This window comes from Sus scrofa, chromosome 16 (genome assembly GCF_054392235.1).
Source record: "Sus scrofa isolate SSC_HxYL_T2T_F1_AM1 chromosome 16, Sscrofa_HxYL_maternal_Yorkshire_Landrace_v2.0, whole genome shotgun sequence".
NCBI lineage: Eukaryota > Metazoa > Chordata > Mammalia > Artiodactyla > Suidae > Sus > Sus scrofa.
The window spans coordinates 66,478,628-66,499,384 of NC_139398.1; the positions used below are offsets into that span (position 1 = coordinate 66,478,628).

General features: G+C 41.3%; 1 protein-coding gene across 14 annotated transcripts in view; it reads left to right on the forward strand.

The window, feature by feature from the left end:
- SLIT3 (slit guidance ligand 3) overlaps positions 1 to 20,757 on the forward strand; it is a 914,676-nt gene that overhangs the window by 64,146 nt on the left and 829,773 nt on the right. For 10 of the 14 annotated variants that reach the window (XM_085001790.1, XM_085001791.1, XM_085001793.1 and 7 more), the window contains one exon: positions 5,336 to 5,412. The exons of the other annotated variants lie outside the window; for them this stretch is intronic. The gene's annotated coding sequence lies outside the window, so the exon portion shown is untranslated. The remainder of the gene's footprint in view (positions 1 to 5,335; positions 5,413 to 20,757) is intronic. 14 annotated transcript variants of the gene reach the window in all.

A 20,757-nucleotide genomic window follows, 5' to 3' on the forward strand; every position in this document is an offset into this window, starting at 1 on the left:
GGTAGAAGGGAACAGGCTCTGAGTGCCAGGGGGTAAGAGGTCAGGGAATCCACTCTTTTCTCTGATGATCAAGGCAGGGCTGAGGGGTGGAGTGAGTCATGGGCTGAGCTTATCAGAGGGGTAGAATTTTCCTTTTCATGGGCTACCTAATGCCACAAATCAATGTAGATCTTTAAAAAAATAAAGAATAGGAGCGCCTGTCGTGGCCCAGTGGAAGCAAATCCGACTAGGAACCATGAGGTTTCAGGTTCAATCCCTGGCCTCACTTAGTGTGTTGAGGATCTGTCATTGCTGTGAGCTATGGTGTAGGTTGCAGATGCGGCTCAGATCTGTCATTGCTATGGCTGTGGCGTAGGCTGGCAGCTGTAGCTCTGATTCAAGCCCTAGCCTGGGAACCTCCATATGCTGTGGGTGCAGCCCTAAAAGGACAAAAAGACAAAAATAAAATAAAGAATATCTCTGCCTCTCTCCCTCTCTCTCTTTTTAAATCATGTTCCTCTTTCTATGAAACATCTTCTCTCTCTTTTTTTATTTTATTGTATTTTTTTCTTTTTAAAAAATTTAAAATTTTTATTTTATTTTAATTTTTTGCTTTTTTGTTATTATTATTATTTTTAGTAGTTATTTCCCCAATACAATTTTTTTCTACTGTACAGAATGATGGCATGATGACCCAGTTACACATACATGTACACATTCTATTTTCTCACATTATCATGCTCCATCATAAGTGACTAGCCATAGTTCCCAGTGCTATACAGCAGGATCTCACTGCTAATCCATTCCAAAGGCAATAGTTTGCATCCACTAACGCCAAGCTCCCCAACTATCCCACTCCCTCCCCCTCCCCCTTGGCAACCACAAGTCTATTCTCCAAGTCCATGATTTTCTTTTCTGTGGAAAGGTTCATTTGTGCCCTATATTAGATTCCAGATATAAGTGGTAGCATATGGTATTTGTCTTTCTCTTTCTGACTTACTTCACGCAGTATGAGAGTCTCTAGTTCCATCCATGTTGCTGCAAATGGTATTATTTCATTCTGTTTTATGGCTGAATCGTATTCCATTGTGTGTATATACCACATCTTCCTAATCCAGTCGTCCGTCGATGAACATTTGGGTTGTTTCCATGTCTTGGCTATTGTAAACAGAGCTGCAATGAACATGCGGGTGCATGTGTCTTTTTTAAGGAAAGTCTTGTCCAGATATATGGCCAGGAGTGGGATTGCTGGGTCATCTGGTAGTTCTATGTATAGATTTCTAAGGTACCTCCATAGTGTTTTCCACAGTGGTTGTACCAGCTCACATTCCCACCAACAGTGCAGAAGGGTTCCCTTTTCTCGACACCCCATCCAGCAGTTGTTATTTGTGGACTTATTAATGATGGCCATTCTGACTGGTGTGAGGTGGTATCTCATGGTAGTTTTGATTTGCATTTCTCTAATAATGAGGGATGTTGAACATTTTTTCATGTGCTTGTTGGCCATCTGTACACTGTTATGTCTCTAAAAATGCTTTTTGCATCTGAAACAATAAAAGCAAACTCTTCTGTGTGAATATATCTCTGTGCATATTTGCAGACAAGGATGGTATCCATACCTAAAAGCATTTGTGAATCCCTAAGAGCCAAATGAATTCCCACATTCCATGAATTGCTGCAGCAAGTCACTCCAGGAATATTCCACTTTCATGTTAATATTCTCAGTATCTGACAGGGATGTCTGTCTGTTTTGAGAGGGCCTGACATCCATCTTCATGGGACTCATCCATACAGCCATCCTGTGGTGACCAGGCTTCCCTGAAATGACCTCACCCAGCTCCACAGGCCTTTTCTCTCCCTGTCTATTGTGATATTTCTGACCTATGAGGTGTTGTAGCTTCTGATCCCAAGCTCAGGAAGAGTGTGAAGAGGAAGCATGATGCCAAGAGTGGTCTTGGAATGTTTGTTAGCCTGCCCCCAAAGCCTGCGTATTCTATCTGCTAGGATTCTAGTATTGCAAACCTGGGCTGATACCATGCAGTATCTTTCTTTCTCTTTACCTATTGGATTTTCTGAGGAGGTAATTAAGTTAATTCTTTTTCCCATCTAAGTTCTAAGCCTTTCCAGTAATAGACATTCAAGTTAGACAGGGATCAAAATACCCATGTCATAATTGGCAAAGCTGTAGAAGAATGTGACTTGACAGTGTCTCATGAATGTCCTGTTCCTTACCTCTAAGTCTAGACCTTGGGATGAATGTGAAGAAAATGGATCTGCCCAGCAGACGCTCCTCTGGCCAGCCACATGGAGGGACATGGCCAACCTCATATCCTATTGAGGTCAGAGGACCAAAAGAGAGGTACAGAGAGTGGGTCGAGGCAAAGAGTGATTTCAGTCATTATGCTGCCCCATAGTGACAGGGAGACACTCCATGTCAGTATCTCACCGTCTCACCAAGCAGATAAATCCTCCTCCACACAGGGGAGAGCCAGAGAGAGGCAGAGAGGAAGGCGGAAGTCTCCCATTCCTCCCTCTCAGCCAGTACTTCTGAGAAGGGGATGCTCCTGTTTGGGGCGGCTACTCTGAGAAGTGAAAAAGATGACCTCCCCGTATGACACACAGAGAGGAAGACCTCATTTGGCAAGTGCACTGCTGCCCAACCACTGTGCAGCTCCAAGTGGTGGCAAATTGTTGGCAGCCTGGCAGGAAATTTTCTCCTCTCCCTTCCCTTCCCCTCCCCTCCTCTTCTCCATCCCATTTTCCTTTCTTTTCTTTTTTTCCTTCTCTTGCTTTATCCTTTTCCCCTCTTTTGTTTTTCTTTCCTGTTATTTTTCAAGAACTACTTGACTGAGTGCCTAGTGTATGCTGGTGATAGAATGATGAATAAGACCAATATAACTCTTACTTTCCTGGAACTTGCATTCTAGTGAGCAAGACTGTTTTTAAAAAAAATAGCTACTTAAGCAAAAAATAATTTTAAGTTATGGTAAATGATATAAAGGATCAAACAAAAGTCTGAGATAAAGAATAATGGAAGGGATTTAGGCATTCGTTTAGATGGCTTATTGGGTCTCCAGTGGGAAGGTCTCCTCGAAGATGTGCATTTAACCTGAGTCCTAGAGGTTAGGAAGTCCCGTGTGAGAGGGGAGTGGAAAGCATGGGCGAACAAGGCGGTGAAGACCCCCAGGCTACTTATAGGATCGGCCCTCTGTGGAGGCCAGAGGAAGCAGCCTGCACTGAGGAGCTGGCCTGTTGGTTTCCTCTCTGCAGTTGGTCGTAGCTTCCTGGAGTATTGTGTTGGAAAGGATTTTGGGGTTCTTAAGTGCTCACTAGTAAAGAGGCCCTTGGAATATTGGCTGTGTTTGTCGTGGGAGTGGGAGGGGCTCCAGGGCCATATTTGTTCTTCCTATTCTAGAAGATTTTACCAGTGGTCTGATGTTTTAGAGGCGAGCCGGGAAGACTGTGGAGATGATGTCCTTCCCCACTGCTTCCCTTAAATCAGCTGGTCCACTCCAAGCCTTTCATAGCAGAAGGTTCAACAACTCATTCAGAAGCCATATGGCCAATGAGCTGCAGGGATGAAGGTACCCAACCCCACCTTAATTTTTTCCTTTCACACTTACTCTGTAGCTCTCCTCTGTGTCTCTTGCAGCAGTCAAGTAAATTCCTAGAGAAAAGAAAGATGAGGAGTGGACCCCTCTCCGGCCTGTTTTCCCATTTTAGAAATTTCTTATGACCTTCCCACAAGAAAGTTAGGTGGACTGCTTCTGTGAGGCTGGAGAGATACATAGAATTGCTTTGAAGTTGCAGGAACTAGTACCTCATAAATGGGATTCCCCTTGCTCGATAAATACCCTTAAAAGCTTAACTCACATGGAATACATCAAATGCACACACTCACAAGCCATTTGGATTTGTGTTTTCCAAAGGGTGACATGTCTACCAGTGGTGGTACATGAGAAAATGTTAGGAGGTATGAGGACTTTTTCATGTCAGTAATAGTTGTAATGCATATCGGCAAAAGCATTGGTTTATTATTTACGTAGAAGATCAAGTTACCTTTTACAATAAATCTATTTTGGTAAGCCAAGCTGATATTTAAATATTAAGGTGGTAATTGTATAAATGGTATATGAATATAGCAAAGGGGTTATGATGATATATACACAAAGAGTTGAAACTTGGGAAACACTGATTTAGAGTCTGTTATAGGTTCGCTGGTGTTCCCCCTCAAATGCGTGTGCTGAAGTCTCAGCCTCTAGTACCTCGGAACGTGACCCTTCTTGGAGATACAGTCTTTTGCTAAGTGTGGGTCCTAATCCAATATGACTGATGTCTTCATAAAATGGGAACGTGCTCAGAGACAGCCACGCATGGAAGGGAGAACCGTGGAGAGACATAGAAGACAGCCGTGTACTAACAAGGAGAGAGGCCCCAGCAGATCCTTCCCACACAGCCCTCAGGAGGAACCAGCCCTACCTGGCTGACACCTCGGTTTTCAACCTCTAACCTCCAGGACTAAATGGGATGATAAATTTCTATCTTTTAAGCCTCCCAGTTTATAGTACTTTGTTACAGTAGCCCTTGCAAACTAGTGTAGAGTTTATTTTCTAAATATGTTTGAAACGAATTGCCTTGCAAACGAGCATTGACATCTTAGAAACGTGGGCTTCTAAAGGGTGGGAGCCTCTAAGTGCCTATAATGTTCGCTGGCAGATGTTGAAGATGGATTAATAAATTCATTTTCACAGACTTTATTAAGTGTGGAGAAAAAGCAAGATATTTATCAGTAGTTTAGTCATCTTGTGGAAACCACACTGACCTTTGAGTCCAAAGACCTAGTTAGGCTCAGGTTCTCATTCTGCCACAGACTGAGGGGCTTCAAACAAGTTCCTTCACTGGTGGGATTCTTAGGTCCTCATTCAGTTTTTCCACTTTCTCACTTCAAGACTCCATGTTTAGAAAGTATATGTCTCTAAGAGTTCCAAAATGTCAGTCATCTCCACAGCTGGAGAGAGGGAGAGTCAGGGCAGGGCTCATGGGACCTGTGAAGAGGTTTGACTGGCTGTCTAGACAGACATCCTCAATGTTTAAACTTGAGTGAACATCTGTTTATCATCCAAGATGCTCATGATGCTACGCCAGCCTGCAGGTGGTCCCCTGGGGCCTGGCCACCAAAGATGTTGTGTGATCATGGCAACTCAGGGGCTACAAGATAGTGGAATTAATGAATGGTAAAAAAAAAAATGTATAGGCTAGTATCTAGAATCTAGATCCTAGATGACATTGGGAATTTGATTAGGGTACTAGGTCTGGTCTACCATGAATAATACTCAGTTTTCCTTTTAATTGGCAGGATTCCAGGACCAAAACCCCTCACCACCAACTGTTTAGTCTGGCTATAAGAAAATGGATACATTTTATTCTGAAAAAGTAAGTTACCTAAATTGAAAAAAGTGTCTCTTCTTTCAGTCTTTACTCCAATAGAGGCCCCCTCTCCAGCCACTTCCAACCAAGTAAGGGCACTTATTCTGTCACTGAAGCTTGTCTCCTGATAACGTTATTGTTCTCTCACCACTGAATTTTGGGGAACTTGTAGTGAAAATAAGAAAGGAATTTGAAATTAAATCAGATTAATCAAATCAAACCATATCAATCAAGTAAGGGGAGTATGTAGCATGCTGCCTTGCTGGCCCTGTCTTGAGAAGCAAAATCAGACCGAGACTTCAGCTGGAAAGTAAGCTTGCATCTTCCTACATAGTGATGGTTCCTAAAGCAGCAGGGGAAAACTGAATCTTTAGATGGGAAATACATTGCTTATCCTTAACATCTGGCTTCAAATCAGAGGGAAGATGACCTAAGGAGGCTAAGGAGGGTACTAATAATGTTTCTCCAAGTCCCCTCTCAAATACCACAGTGTCAGCAGCAACAATACATATTTTCTGAGGTAAGACTTTAGTCTTTGGGGATTTACCAATTGGCAAATGCACCAGTGGTCCCTGCCTTCTCAGAATCTACCATCTTGTGTGACAGGAAGGGAGCCTGATGTTTTCAGAGCACTAGATGTCCTAGAACTTTACATGGATTATCTTATTAAATACTCCAGCAACCCTCTTCTTGCTATTGAGATATCTGTTCTGCTGTTTGGAAACCTGAAGGTGTAGATGGTTTAGCTTTGTCTATGGTCCTTTGTCTTAGAGGTGGTAATGGTGGCATTTGCTTTGTCAGGCACCTGTCTATCCTGCTCCCCCACTTCCCACAGTCGTAGGTCTTACCTCCACCCGGTGTACTTGTGTATTTGTATCCTGGGAACCAGAGCACATCCCTGTCTGGGCTTTGTCTCACCCGCATCTCACTCTCCTCTTAGATCCTGGAGTTCAATTTGGCATTCTTCTTTTGTTTGTTTGGGGTCTTCTTTCTTTTCGTTTGTTTGTTTTGGGTTATACCTATGGCATGAGGAAGTCCCCAGGCCGGGGACTGAACCCCACAGCAGTAACAACACCAGGTCCTTAACCCACTGAGCCACCAGCGAACTCTGGCATTCTTTTTAACACAGCCCTTTTTCTCCCAAAGCTTAATTGCAAAATGTTGCTTCCATTCTGCCATCCACTTTTATTCCATCTCTCTTCTCACCCCTTCATTCTTTCATTCTCATAGTAACGGTTTGATGAGGAGGTTATACTGATCCTGGGCTGGTATTTCTTCCAGATTTTGTTTCTGTATTTGAGGTCTGGGGATGCCAGCTATCTTCCCTCTCACCCCCAACTGATGGCAAACAGATACAAGGAACTTGAGGGAGATCAAATTCCAGGATCAGCTATGGATATCCAAATTTGGGGCTGCTGGAACAATATGCTGTTGTTTGAGCCTGATTTCTTACTGGGGCATCACATTCCTTCCTGTTCCCCATTCCCCAGGTTTAAACTTTGATGCCTTCTGGAGTCTGTATAGCTGATGTTTAGCCAGTCAGTTACCTGGAGGGCTGTAGTCAGTAACTGGCCAGACACAGTACTAAGGAGGGAGCTGCATCTCTAGGTTTTCCTTTGGAGACATAGCCACAGCCTGACCTGCATCTCTAGGTTTTCCCTTGGAGACAGCCATAGCCTGACCTGACATGCTATCTGCCCGAGAGCAGGAGCACAAAGTGCAGCCCACTTGCTGGCAGGTAGGATGCAGTGAGAGTGGGTTGAGCTGTAATCCACCTTTGTGGCAGAGTAGCTCCATGCCCTGGATCCAGGACATGGCTTTCCTAAGAATTCGCCAGACAGGGAGGTGGGAATCATAGTAGTGGGTAGAGAGAAGAGCAGAATTGTTGGTGGAAGTCCCCCCTTTTTATGAAAGAGTGAAGATAAGAGGAATAACCACTTCCTTCAGATGTCTGGCACATGATTTCTCCAGGTAGCAGACTGTACAACTCTCCTTTCTGGGTAGAAAAAAGATCCTGAGAAACACTTACTGCTGGAAGAGGCACCTTCATGTTGCTGATGCAAAAACTGGGAACCTCAGTGACTTGTCTAAGAACACACATCTGCTCAGGAACCCAGAAGTCCTGACTCTCAGCCCAGCACCCCTCTGTGCATTGATTCAGGCTAGAATTTGGGGGCTTCTCCCTGAGAACATCTACACACCTGCAAACAGTTTTCGGCTCGTTCTCAATAGTGTCATATAATAGTTGAGGTGTCTTTATTGAAGAGCTTTGATCAAGTGGCCTTAGGCAGTACATGGCTTAGCCCATTCCTGATTCGATCAGCTCTGTCTGTTGACTGTCACCCTCTTGCCAGCAGCCTCTGTTCTGTACCAGAAGCCCTAAGGGCAAGCTTGGAAAATCAAAAACCCTTCTAGTCGGTGCCCTGTCACTCTGGATCAGATGGAAACAGGAAGAGAGGTTGCATAACCCGTCTTCCTTATCATCACCCGCTTTGGGAATATTTAATTTATATTTCTTATTATACAAATAGTAATATGAGAAATAGAAGGAAAAAATGTGTATTTCATCCAGAGAGGAGCATACGCAGAGCACAAGCTGTGGAGTGAAAGAGACCTGGATACAAATTCTAGTTCTGCCACTCTATTGACTTTGACACTGAACACTTAATTATTCTGAACTACAGTTTCCCCATGTATAGGTGGGACTAATAAAAGTTTCCTGTGTGTGTGTGTGTGTGTGTGTGTACATATTAAAAGAATAATGTATATAAGGTCCTGCATATGCAAGTTTAATAGTTTAGTTCTCTCCCACTCTCCTTCCTCAGTTATCACCATTTTTAATTTATTGTTCTTCTTTCAAGTTCTTGTCAAATGCAGGTATACTTTCACATATGTAGATGTAATTTTTGTTTATACATTTTTTATCTAATGTTATACCATCCTCTGTCTTTCTCTGTTACCCTTAGGTTGGATCACATGAAAGTGCTGATACTCAACTATTTTGAGCTAGATAGAGCAATTTCATGTGTTCCCAACTAAAGTGGAGTTTTCAGAATCATCATTGTAAAAGAATGAATAATATTGTATTGAAATGGTAGGCCATGATTTATATAAGGACTCCCCGTTGACCATTTTTGTTATTTCTCATTTTTCCCTATTCAAAATAGTTTCATAATGAAAATTTCTGTAAAAGGATTATTTTCCTTCTTTGAATTATTTTCTCGGGATAAATTTCCAGAAGTAGCTCCAGTTTTATTTTGAGGCCCAGTGAATTGTATTCATTTTGCCCATAATCGTCACTTCTATCTGTCCCTTAGCTCTGGCTAGGATTGAAATCTGTTGGTATAACCAACTCAAAGAATAATGGGAACTCTAGAAACCCGCACCTGGTATTTGTCAGGGCTGAGAAAGAGGGGCAGAGAACAGAGATACAGCAGGAATTCCTCTCTGGGAGCCTGGTCCATCTCAGCAAAAAAATTTTTTTTAAATTTTCATATTTTGAGCTGTCAAGGAAGTCAGGAAAAAATGCACAAAAAGGAGCCCCTTGGAGCCATTTCAATGTCCATCAGTAGGAGGATGAATAAATAAAATGTAGCATGGTTATTTGATAAACTATCATAAATAGTTAAATGTGAATGAAATCTATGTATAGCAATATGAGGAATTCTCAAAAAGAGCTAATGAATAAAAGCAAAGTATAATAAGATATAGGATAACATTTAGGTCAGCTTTAATACATGCATGACAGTGGTTTGCATTTTCATGGATACTAGCATTTATATTTAAAATTGTTAAAAGTGAACTGGAAAGATGCAAATTAAAGTCATAATTTTGGGAGTTCCCACTGTGGTATAGCAGGTTAAGGGTCTGGTGTTGTCTTTGTGCTGCAGTGGGTTCAATCCCTAGCCCGAACCCACAGTGGGTTAAGGATCCAGTGTTGCCTCAGTTGTGGTGTAGGTCTCAGCTGTGGCTCAAATTCGACCCTTGGCCCAGGAACTCCCATATGCTGCAGGTATGTCCAAAAAAGAAAAAATTAATAAATAAAATCGTAATTTTGACTATGGAAAATAGCAAAAGAGGCATTTTGAACTGCACCTATAGTTCTTTAATTTAAAAAGAAAAACAAGAAAATACTAGCAAAAAGTTAATAATAATGATTTCTGGGAAGGGGACACCTAAATGTTTTTATTCTTGGGTCTTTTCCATATTTATTAAATTTCTCATATAATCACCATCATTATCATCAATAACAAAAGATATGAAGATGAGAAGTGGTAGTGTCAGGGGTGATGGATTGAGGCAGGGCCACCAAAGTGAAAACTTTCAGCTCTTCAAGGTGACCATGAATCAGCAGATTAGTTCAGACTGTATCCTTATCATTCTTTGCTAAGTCAGTTTTCCTTACGCTAAGAGAAGCTCTACCTTATTGTTGGCTTCACGACATTTTCAGGCCTTTGGTCACCTGGCAGTTCTGGGAAGGGCTAAAACGTCAAAGCTGTCCTGTGAGTTTTGGCTAGAATCCAGTGAATTTTTGGATCTGGTGAAGACTAACTCTCTAGAGAGGCCCTTCGCTTGAGATTCCTGAAAATGTCTGATGGAATAATTACCTTTCTAAGTCCACAGCAATGCTGATGATTTGGACACTGATTGGTTGCTAAATAAACAGGTTTGGATTTTTTCTTTCTGATAAATGGAACAGGAAACTGGAAGGAAGAGAGAACTTAAGAAGGACTAGATTTTTGATCTATAAATCAACATGCTTAAAAGCCAGGTCAGGCATTTAGGACTTATTAGCCAGAGAACTAAATACTTTCAGATGGAGCTGAGTGTCAAACACAGGGGTTGAAATGAGAAGGCCAGTTTATTGTTGTCATGGTACCCAACGTGGTGGTGGATACTGTGGTATATACCCCCAGACTCTGCCTTTAGGACTAAGCCGAGGCATGTTGGCTCCTGACAGCTCACAACTGCATCCCTCCCCAGGAATTTCCAAGGGCATTTGCCTTGCCCGAAGTTATTACCCTTGCCTACATCCAGTACACATTCAAAGAATGGTCGAAATGGATATACAAAGACCTGGCCCCTTTGTTTCAGGCCCATCCTGGTTCCAGACCTCTCTGTGAGACTGACTGAAGATCCTGTTAGAGCAACAGCATAGTTAACCTCTTCTTCCTCTGACCAATCCTCATCCCTCACCCCCTGTTCCTTGTGCTCCAGAGGTGTTGATCTTGAACGCTAACTTCCCGAGTAAAAGTCTTGGTTCTTAGAACAAAAGTGAAAACAACCACAAAACAACAGCAATAAAAACCTTGGCGTCTCAATGTTTACTTTCCAGAGAACCTTATCTATGACCTACTGGCCTTGAAATGCACCTCTTTTTCTTATGCTTTGCTTGTCCTCATTTGAGTAGTTTAAATTAGTCTTGTAGTTTAAATTGACCTTCCTGGTTCCTGTTATCCCAGATAATTAATCAACTGCTGTGCTTGCAAGAAGAATCAGATATAAGTCCCGATCTTAAGGAACTTACTATTCAGGTTGAAAATTGAGATCTCAACTTAAAAATTAGCTAACCTCCCTCCAATTGAAATAACAATGTAAAATTTTAGCTGAAGGACCATTACAAATTTACTTGCTTGGTGAATGGAATAGACATGTTCTGTAAGCACAATAGAGAGAAAATATGATGGTTGAGGAAGTTAGTGAAGAGATTGGAACGTTAGCAAAGAGTTAATAGAAAATTGGCAAAGAACTAGAAAGTCCACGAGTAATTATACACAGATATTATAGTGACTAAATAGTTAAGAGAATGGCGGTAAATTCATATTGGAGTTTAGACTGATTGATAGAAGCGTGAAAGATAGACCTAGCCTACCTTACGCTTAGGGGCGACAGCCCTCTCCATCCAGTTAAAACTCAATATAACTTAGAATTGGCCCTCTGCATATGCAGTTCCTCTCTTTCTGCAGTTCTGTATTCATAGATTCAACCAACCCTAGATTGTGCAATAGTGCAGCATTTGCTGTAAATGCAGGTATTAAGTGGACCCAAGCATTCAGACCTGTGTTATTCAAGGGTCAACTCTGCTGGGAGACATAAGGAAAGACAGTTTAATATCAGATTATGAAGAGCATTAAGTATCAGGCTAAGAAGCTTAGTTTTACCCTGAAAACAGGGAAATGGGGTTAAGACTAAGACAGACACTGAGGGCTTAGGGAAAGGGTAGAGACGAGAAGGCAGGAGTAGTGTTGAAAGCAGATTGAGCTGGTAGGAAATCATCTAAGATCTCCTGGAAGGGATCCACTCAACGGCAGCCTGAGGCTTGTGCAGAAGAGCTCTGCCTTTAAGGTCTAAGGCAGAGGATAAGGATGATGGCAAGCCTGCTTCCTGGACTAACCACCGAAAAATAGTCCGGGGCAGCCTATGTCACGGTAGTTCCCACCTCTCTGATTTTAATGCTGTTCCTTCAATAACCTCCTTCATCTTCTCATCCATATCCTACTTGTTCAGCATGGTTCAGGACAAGTCATGGCCTCCTTGTCTGGCTCCTTCAGTCCACCTCTCTCTTCTTTGAACTACTACCGTCCTTCAAACCAAACCATTTATTTGTTTCAAATTTAACTTAACACTGTCTTACAAGGTATTGTTGAAGCTTATTGTGATTATATCTAGACAAGTGCTACAAACCATGTACCACTGTATTATCTGATTTCTTAGTAAGTAGTTGGTGAATTTCTCCTCTTCACCATCACCTCTAAAAAGTTGTTTTCATCTCTTATTTCCTCTTCTGATTAAAGAAGTTTGACACTTAATAGTGATAATGAGGGAGTTCCCATTGTGGCACAGTGGGTTAAGGACCCAGAGTTGTCTCTGCAGTGGCACAGATTCATCCCCTGCTTGGCACAGTAGGATAAGAACCTGGTATAGGCAGCACAGGTGCAACCAAAAATAGTGATAATTAAAATTCATTATTGCATGTCAATCTGTAGCTCTTGAACCCTTACAGCAATCCTGAGAGGTAAGCCTTGTCAATATCCCCGTTTTACACATAGGAACATTGAGGCACAAGAGGGTAAATAACTTGCTTGGATTTACATAGCTAGCGAGAGTTAGAGTTCTAAACTAGGCAACCTGACTCTACTACCTGTCCACTTAGCCATGACCCTAGTCAATGAGAAACCTAAAGAAGAGGATGGGTGGATGAGTGAATGAAGATTGGACGAGCAAATAATATGTTCAGGTCCTATAACACAGTGAGAGGTTAGGTCCCTAGGGAAGGTATTCTCTGAATGTTTCCAAGGGCAGAAACTTTGCTACTGATCTTAAGTATTCCCACAGTGAGTGTAATATGTGTGTATAGGATGCTGCTGACCTCTGAGGTTCCTATCCAGTTCTTAAAGATTAAGAAACTGTAAAACCTTCTTTCACAAAATGTACTGAGACTTTAGAAATTTCTACAAAGTGTATTTGATTGACTTAGGGGTGTATTTAAAATTAAGGTGCAAAACAGGTCACACACACTTTAAAGTATTGTTCATCTTAATCTGTAGCTTCAAATGCTCATAAACCTCTCCAGATATCAGATAGGCCTGTAGGGTTTGGGATTCCTTGGGGGTTGTGCTAACTGCAAAAGACCAAGGAAAATGCACAGCCAGGGGTGTTTATCATCAACGCTCATCATTGTTTCCCACTTTCCTCTTCCTTATCAGAAGTCAAAAGCAACAGGGAAGATATGTGGCTATCGGGGTTATCGCTTGTTGCCAAGTGAAAAAGCACAGCTGAGGTTGGGTTTAGCTTGATGGCCCGTCTGTTGAAAATCAGGATCTCTTATCTTTGCTTCCACTTCTCCTGTCTAGACACTTGACAATGATTTGCAGGAAATTGAGGCACTTACCCCTGCTGAGAAGTCAGGGCTAAAACATTTCTAAATATAGTGTGTGTGTGTGTGTGTGTGTGTGTGTGTGTGTGTGTGTGTGTGTGTGTGAGAGATTCAAGTTAATGTTAATTCAAAAGGAAAACAGCAGTGTTTGGGGCGGGGGGTGTTTGTTTTTCTGTCTCTGGGAGTGGGATTAGCCGACCCTTACTCAGGCAGAGCTCTGTGACTTTGCATTTTCTAGTTGTCTAGGCTGGTAGGCTTGTCCTAATGCTTAGGGCACAGAACACCCGCCTCTCTGACACAAGGAAATCACAGGACCTAAGATTCTTGTATTTCACTATATTTTCTTTCTTTCTTTTCTTTGTTTTCTTTTTCTTATAGAGATAGGAAAGTAATTTTATTCTCTCAACAGCTGGTATCAGAACATCTTCCAATGAAACATGGCTTTTGTTGAGAAAATGTACTGACAAATTCACTTCATAGTTGGGGTCTTGGTATTATCATCTGGTAGCCAGGTTTTGAGAGGAGGAGAGAAAGGTTTTGATGCTAAATAGGGGAGAGGGAGTTTGGGATTTGGTTTTCCTGGAGACATCCAGAGTGGGCGAAGCTTTGGCATGAATGCTTTGGGGAAGCAAAAAAGAGATGGCTTGCAAAGTGGTCAATTCTGAGAAAAAAAATGTGAGAGAGAATAAAAAAGGCTAAAGGCAAATTTTAAGATATTCTCTGCAGAATAAACAAGGCAAGCTGCTTCCTACCTTATCCCTCGTTTCTCCCATGAAATCTGATTTCTTTGCAGGAAGAGGAGGTAAGCCGTTATGTCCACATTGGTCACCAAAATGTTTTCACGAATTCACCAGCCAGAGATTAGGAGGAAAGCCATTATCTGGGTTGCATTTTAGGGCTATTTAAATTATTCACTTTTTTTTTTTTTTTTTTTTTTTTTTTTTTTTTTTTTGGTCATACCCATGGCAGGTTGAAGTTCTGGGCCAGGGATCAAACCTGCATCACAACATTGACCTGAGCCGCAGCAGTGAAAATGCCATATCCTTTAACTGCTAGGCCACCAGGGAGCTCCTAAATTAACTTTTGCATAACACACCCAATTGGCTGAAAAGTTGATCTGATTTCGTTAAGATAGCTAAACTGGTAAAAAGGCTATTACTCAACTACTTTTTCTTTCATTCTGTGGTATATTCAGGACACAGGAATTAAGGAAGACACAGCCATTCGTAAAAAGCCAACTTTCCACACATGGAGCATTTTGTAACTGATTTTTATCTTGTTCAAATTGGTAGGTATGTTAGTTTGCTAGGGATGCCATAACAAGTTCACAGCCTAAATGATTTAAACAATAGAAATTAATTTTCTCACAGTTCTGAGGGCTAGTCTGAGATCAAAGTGTTAGTAAGGCTGATTTCATGTTGAGGTTTCTCTCCTTGGCTGGTAGATGGATGCCTTCTCCCTCTTCTTTATAAGGTCTCTCCTCGGTTGGTGCTTCTGTGTTCCCATCTCCTCTTCTTATAAGGAGTCCAGTCCTGTTGGATTAGAACTCATTCGTAAGGCTTCACTTTATCTTAATTACGTCCTTAAAGGCCTTGCTCTAGATGTAGTCACATTTGGAGGTACTGGGGTGTTAGAGCTTGAGCATACAAATTTTGAGGGAATACAAGTCAGCCCATGACAGGAAGTCATCTACAATTTGGGGAAATTTCTGCACACACGCACACACGTATACACACATACCCCTACATCTGAAGACGCACGTGTTTTTAGCTGCTATGCAAAAATACACATGCATCTTAGTGAAGTTTGAAGGCGTTCTGGAGGCACAGTGGTAGGAACACGCAGTACATTCTGCATCATGCAGCATGATATCGCCCCCCCCCCCCGGGAATGTTTCCTGCTCTGCAGTGCTCTTTACAATCACACTGGGGCTTCTTTCCCCACATCTGTAAACTCCACATGGTGTTACTTCAAGTCATGCTGTACTTGTGAAACTCAGACCTTGACTTTGTCTCTTAGAAGAGTCAGTGCCTTTTTGTTGGTTTCACCTCAGATCCTGGCTTTCTTTAGCACTTCCACAGGTGCTCAAGGACAGTACTTCCTCTGGTATCGACCAAGGAACAGGAACTCTATCTCCAGTGCCCATCTTTTCTGAGAAACCCTTCAGCTTTGAATGCGTCTAAGGCTGCCCCTTTCCAGCCGAGGATGAAGAAGTTAGCTGTAGCATCAGAGCCCAACTTCTGTTTGGGTGTTGCCACCCTTCAGAGCTAAGTGCTTGAAGAAATGGGGGCAGGGATGGGGCTCCACTTTGGAGGAGTTTGTGTGAGTCATGATTTGTTTAAAATAATTGTGATAATTTCCATTCCTCTTGCTGGTGATTAGTTTGAACATAGAACTTTAGAAGAAAGTCTGCTCAGTGCTTCTGGGAGGAAGGGGCATATATGCGAGACAAAACCCCTCTTTTTTACTGGTTGTCATTTTGTCCAGCTTGATATTTGGTGTTATTGCAGCTATCTCATGTCCATGAAGGGTCTTTATCTATCTCATTGCAGCAGTATCTTATCTTATAAGAGTGTTGAGAGAATCAACTAAGTTGAAATGCTTGTAAAACATTTAGAGCTGTCTAGAACATGATAGGCATTCAACAAGTGTTATTGTTATAAATGGGAGGGACATATTATCGGCTGTGCTAGAGATGGTAGAGCCCCTATCATGATGATATTGCCGAGATGCTGAATGAACCCTAACTCTGTAGTGACCTACCACTGGGCATCGTATTTTGTGAGTCCATCCCCTCCTTAGTAGTGTAGATACTTTTAGTTTGGACTTCTGTTGCTTGCAACAAAAACCATCCTTACTGATACTCATCAATAGACTCTTCTGAGTGTAGGCAGGCACACATCACCAGAAGCTTCTGATGTTTCCAATCCTCCTAAATGGGCTTGAGAAATCAGTCATTTGTTAAAGGGTTAATTAACTATGCTTCATAGTCAAAGGCAATACTTTTCGTCTTCCAAGTTATTCATGCCTGGTACTCAGGGATTTCAAAATCAAAAGATCTTGTACTTCTTGAAGGCAGTAATAGTATAGTGAAAAAGGCTTGGAATTTGTAATTTCAAATAGTTGGGCTTACATACCTAAGGTGCCACTTACTGGTTCTGTGACCCTGGGCAATTTGTTTGCTCTATACGTGTCTGAGTTTCTTTACCTGCAGGATGGAAGTAAATAATCTTCATGTTCCATGGTTACTGAGAAGACTGAATGATATTATACAAGTAGTAACAATATGGAAGTTTTCCTCAGTGCCCCCGTGCACTGTGTTAAAACCTAGACTTGTTTTCTCCCATTCATGAATCTCCCTAAAACTGTATTAATCAACTTATCAAAGCAGAGTTCTATTTTACTCACAGATGATTAAAATGCCCTTGACATTAGGGCTCTTAAGCACTGGAGTGATAACTAGTTATAGATGAGCCTCTTCATAGTTATCGCCATTTGTAAAACATTTGGAAACGGACATTTGATTTTCAGTAATATGCTGAGAGAAATAATGAAAATTTCCTCTGACTTGACACAAAAGCCTTAAAACGGTCCCTCTCATTTCGCTGCATTGGAAAAGCACTTACTTGATTTTAGTGTCCTTGAGAATATTCCCAACCAAAATGCTGTGGATCAGAATGACTTGCATTGAACAGAGCCCTAGACAGGCTGCAGGAATGCTTGCCAAACACAACTCACCTGGGAAAAATGTGCGTCAAGGCAGGCTCTCTGTTGGATACCCAAGTAACTAGTGTGTTCTGAGTTCAGATGAAGTGAGTGAAGATGTTTCCATTATGTTGGTCATTATTCCTCAAGATGCCTATAAAAAGAGTCCTGATTTCATGTTCTTCTCTTTAGGCAGAAAAGAGTATGCTTCATGTATATACTCATAATGATGTTTGCTTTTTATGACTTAATTGCCCGAAATCCCAGAGTTAAAATTGTGTTTAGTATCAGTCAGTAGCTTTAGGCAAGGGTTCTGGTCTGATTTATTCCCCTTTGCCACCATTGCATGGTTCTTGATCCAGTGTCTTTCTCAAAATGGTCAGCATATACTTTCTGGTAAGCCAACTCAAATCTTCTTCCAAAGTAGATGCTATCTGTTCATCAATTTATTCACACAGCAATGCAACACAATACCCATATTTAAGGGTGTTCATTGCATACTAGGTACTGTGCTATTGCAGAGAAATCAGAGGTAATTAAGACCTTCTGCCTCTGTTCCCATGTTTCTCATAACCTATTGGGAATGATAAATGTTAAATAATTTTACCAGTGATTTTTTTTTAAATTACTAAAAAGAAGAAACAAATGGCCCTGAGAGAACGTGAAATAGAAAGTGCAAGAAAACGTAGTCCTCACGTTCACATTCTGTAAAAAGACTTCCTAACACCCCATGAATCTGAGTTGCAGATATCACAGCTTTTTTCGCTGATATTTATAGACAGACTGAAGGAGATGCTTTAGACATAAAGATTTGGGTCCTCGTTATTATTTGTCATTCAAAAAATTCATCCATATTTAGCTTATGATTATCATCAACAAATATAATCTTCAGAATCCCAAAACCATAATATATGCTCTGAAAAAATTTTACTTGGCATACATTTTCTCAACATCTGGGTTCTGTTGTCATTATCGCTTTTCCCTCTATCTCCGCTGATAACAGAGAATGACTTGTAAGTTCCCAGAGGAGGGTTCTACATCTTTCCACATTGTTTTGCAGCATATAATGCACTCAGTGTATAAGGCTGTTTTAAGGAGACATTTCGGTTATTTTATTTTGAGATAATTTTTCTTGACCACTAAATCTTTGGAAACTTTGTGGGCGGAATTCACAGCCAAGCATGTATATTGACGGATGCATTTGGGAAATTGTCCAAGAATTTAGAAATGTAAAATATCAAAGTTGGAAGGGCTGACGATATTATCAAGGCCTACTCCCTCATTTGTAGATGGGGAAACTGACCAGATATCAGAAGCGGTATACCTAAGTGATATATTGCTCAGGATACTCCTTATTCTTGATAGGTTCATCATCACTTGTGATAATGTTAACTCTAATTGCTGAACTGACAGAGGGACAGCTGGGAGTGGGGAAACGAAGTGAGGGGCACAGTTATTCAAATAATATTAGGCTAGAATGTTGCATTTGACTGCAATATTTAACTTCTTCTCAGAGCATTTTTTTGCTCTTTATCCATATATAAACCAGCATGCAATAGATTGAGTACAAATGTGAAAACTGGTTTGTACCAGAAAACACCTATCTAGGAAAAGCCAAGAAATCACTTTATTTATGTTTTGGTTTCATCTGGATACACATGGTTAGAGCACAATTTATGTGGAGAAAATAAAATGTGACATTGTTCATTTTGAGGAAGGATGTGCCCTCCAAATCCAAAGTAGTGAACTGATTATTCCTTTTTTCAAACAAAACCTATTTAGTCCAACTGAGGAACCTGCTGTTTCTCCCTGCCCTTTGCAAAATTGCTGTTTAAATGTAACCTAATGGAAAATGTTATTGTTTTGCATGAAGAACTTCTGTGGCCTTTTCTCTAACAGGAAGTCAAGGTCGTGAAGTGTTTGCATCTTCCAGAACATACTCTGAAATAAGTTGCTCCTGTGAAGCACAATCACTCTCTAACATGTCCTTCTAGGTAGCTTGGTTATTTTTCAGTTGAGAGGGGAAAAAAATAGACCACCAGGATATGAAATTTAATAGTTGCTTTAGAGCAGTGGTTCTCAGTGCTAGGTGAACATTTGAATAATCTAGGGATCCTTTATTTTAGTTTAGTTTAGCTTAGCTTTGTCTTTTTAGGGCTGCACCCCCAGCACAGGGAGGTTCCCAGGCTAGGGGTCAAATCGGAGGTACAGCTGCTGGACTACATGACAGTCACATCAGCGCAGGATCCGAGCCGCATCTGCAACCTACACCACAGCTCACAGCAATGCAGGATCCTTAACCCACTGAGCGAGGCCAGGGATCGAGCCCGCATCATTATGGATGCTAGTCGGGTTTGCTAACCACTGAGTATGACAGGAACTCCTAAGCATCCTTTAAAATAAGTTCACAGATACTGTGATTTAGTTAGTCATAAGTAGGGTTAGAATTACAGTGGATGTAAGCTCTGTGCACCGTCTGAGCTTCTCTTAATCACCTCCATCTTTCTTGCTCTTCTTGCCTCTCTGACCATGTTCTACTGCTTTTATCTTTGCTAGACCCTTAACAAACACCTCCCCCCTGCCCCTCCCAACACCTCCTCCTCATCATCTCCCATCTCTTGCCCTGGCTGGAGCTCAAGGTAAAACCCCAAGGGGCAAGAATCTCCTGACCCACAAGCTGAGCTCTGGCTATTCCAAGTCTTCATTCTTTTTATGTATATTTGGATAAAATGCTACACCTCAGGGCAGGGAGCTGATGTCCTGAGAGTAGCCAAGGACTGCATGATTCGGGAAAGAGAGCTCACCATGAGGTGAACCTTAGCTAAAGAAAAATGAGAGACAGAAGGAATCTGGGTCCCCACTCTTTCTTCTGTGGACTGCTCTGAGGTGTGGCTGCTCCTTACATATCTGGAAAAACCTATTGAGCAACTGCTTTGTCTGGTCAATACTTTTTTGTAAAGTGCTGGCATTGAGGAAATACTGCATAACATTACTTTGTACCTCTCTGTGCCCACTTCTCTTATCTCTTACGCTTCATTGTCCTGTGCTTATGCCACCCAAATAAAGTGTCAGCATTTTAATCCCTGCCTCAGGCTCTGCTTCCTACAGAACCTGAGTTAAGACAAAAAAAAAATTAATTCCCCAAGTAATTCTACCATATAGCCAAAATTGAAAAATACTTCCTCTGAGAAAGACCTGAACTCTTATCTCTTCAAGAGATGATGTACATAGGGATGGAATTTTTCTTAATATTCCTTTCTATTAAATTTTCAAAACAAACAGAATAAAATTTAAAACTCTCTCGTTGGGAGTTCCCATCATGGTTCCCCTGGGAACCTCCATGTGCTGTGGGTGCAGCCCTAAATAGACAAAAATAAATAAATAAATAAATATTTCTTCGTCTTCCCTTTTTCTCACTATTCCCTATCCACTTACTTTCTCAGAGTCCCAGCATTAATACTGTAAACAGTCCAATGTGTTGCCTTGTAGAAGTGTGTTTCATATATAGACATAGATTTCCCAGGATCTTTCTTTTTTATTATTTTGCATGAACACGAGCATCTATCCATATTTTCTTGTACTGGCTTTTGTCCTTTAACTGTATCTCTCAGAGATTGTCATAATACAAAGAGCTTCTTTATTCAAGTTGTGGCATAAAATTTCATAATATAGGTGTATGGAATAATTTTTCCTTACTCTTACCAGTAAGGATTTAGATTGCTTGTAAGTTTTTGACATTAGACACAATTGTGAATTGAGCATCCTTGAAT